This window comes from Stegastes partitus, unplaced genomic scaffold (genome assembly GCF_000690725.1).
Source record: "Stegastes partitus isolate 25-593 unplaced genomic scaffold, Stegastes_partitus-1.0.2 Scaffold569, whole genome shotgun sequence".
In the NCBI taxonomy this organism is placed as follows: domain Eukaryota; kingdom Metazoa; phylum Chordata; class Actinopteri; family Pomacentridae; genus Stegastes; species Stegastes partitus.
The window spans coordinates 314,860-316,561 of NW_007578300.1; the positions used below are offsets into that span (position 1 = coordinate 314,860).

The following is a 1,702-nucleotide window of genomic DNA, read 5'->3' on the forward strand; positions in this document are numbered from 1 at the left end:
ACGTCTTCATTTATTGTTGACTTATTTCACCATCAACATGTTTCATGTGGTTTTTCCCACTCGACACTCAGAGTGTCAGTGTTTCAGGGAACCAAGCAGCTCTCTGGATCTCTCTGATTGTTGCTGTTTGCTTCTGCAGCGTCACACAAACTGTTCATCCCACTGTCTCTGCTTCTGTCTGACACCAATTGTGGAAAGTTGTGTTGTTAAAACATAAATATAATAAAGAATGATATCAATGTTGTAAATGATGAATTCAAAACATGAAAGAGTTTTTTTTTTTCTTTTTTTGCAAATTCTGCGAGAAGGAAAAAAAAAAAACTTTTTTAATGGACCATGATTCAAACACACACAAAAACAAGTCTGAGTAAGGCTGGGTCTTGTTTCTCTGTAGACACTGAATACATGGTCAACAAGGAGCTGCTGCTGCTTCACGGGCTCAGGACCTTTACTTTGAAACGAGTCGTTTTATTGGATATTTTCACTAAATGATGATGATTATTATCATTGTTGTTGTTTTTAAGCCCCTTATTGGATGTTCTTAGCTCCGTTTCTAATTATTTTATACAAAGCATTTATATCCATATGTACATACCACAGTGCTTTTATTGTTGCGTATCGGTAGAAATGATGCTCTTACTTTGAAGGCTGACGTAAGCAGACGCGACGCTGTACCCCGATACAGGTAACAGGTTTTGGAGTTGTAGTCCCAGGTCGTGGTGTGAAGATGAGCAGGTGACCGTGTGTGCAGTGGAGATGGTGGCAGAGCAGAGTTCTGGTGCGTTCGGACTCTGCATCAGTCCCGTCCAGTGTCCGTTCATTTAACTCGGGCAGCCATCGGGACGTTTTGTATCATGTTCTCACTAGAAGGTGTCATCAGGGCAGTGAGGGAGCTTCTGTGGCTTCCTGCGCTCACCCTCCTGTGATAGGACGGCTCAGGGGCCGCTGAGTGAACACACAGTGGGAATGAGAGGCATCAGCAGCAAGGATGAAGCCACGAGGGTGGTGTGGGCACAGCTGACAGGAGAGCGGAGAGGAGGCGGAAGCAGAACACAGGGAGAGAGTAGCCGGCAAGGAGGTAACAGGAGCGAGGAAGATGTTGTTCCAGGGCCTAGATTAGGACACAGTGGTTTGAACAGGACGTTACAGATCATAGGAAAGCATGATACAGGGAGATGGGACATTTGTCAAGAGGGGGCATCAGTAGAACATGTGCTTTTATGGTGCAGGGGCGATAGTGCGAGCAGGGAGACCATGGTACAGCAGCTGGAGGAGCTTGGCATTGAATCTGAACTGTTCTGGGCACAGGTTAGGGTGGTAATGAATGTTTTAAAGGATACAGGGATTTAGAGTAGACTGTGGATCAGATTCCTCCCCCCATCCCTTGTATATTGTTGTGAGCCGATTCTCTGAGCCGTATATCCAGCTGGTGGCGGTAATGCTCCTCGTACGGTTGCGATCCGCCGTTAAATTCAAAGAAGAAGAAGAATACGCGACGATGTGACGTAAAAGCAACTTCCGCTACTTCCGCTGCTGTCGTGCAAGTATGTTACCGCCGTTCAAACTACAATACTAACAATTAAATATACCTTCTGCACGTAGGTTTGTTTCTTACAGCTCGGTCATTTTCAAATCTGCATTAGTTTTACGGATTATGTCGGAATTAACGGCTGAGCGAGCTAACAGCTAGTCAACGTAGCTA

At 45.2% G+C, this 1,702-nt stretch overlaps 1 protein-coding gene across 4 annotated transcripts in view; it reads left to right on the forward strand.

Moving 5' to 3' along the window:
• The first annotated feature begins 664 nt into the window (after nt 1-664).
• The window catches only part of LOC103362345 (uncharacterized), a 10,067-nt gene continuing 9,029 nt past the window's right edge, over nt 665-1,702 (forward strand). For 2 of the 4 annotated variants that reach the window (XM_008288672.1, XM_008288671.1), the window contains exon 1: nt 977-1,544. The gene's annotated coding sequence lies outside the window, so the exon portion shown is untranslated. Of the gene's footprint in view, nt 686-753; nt 779-976; nt 1,545-1,702 lie in introns of those variants that run through there. The other 2 variants (XM_008288673.1, XM_008288674.1) reach the window with 2 other exon arrangements.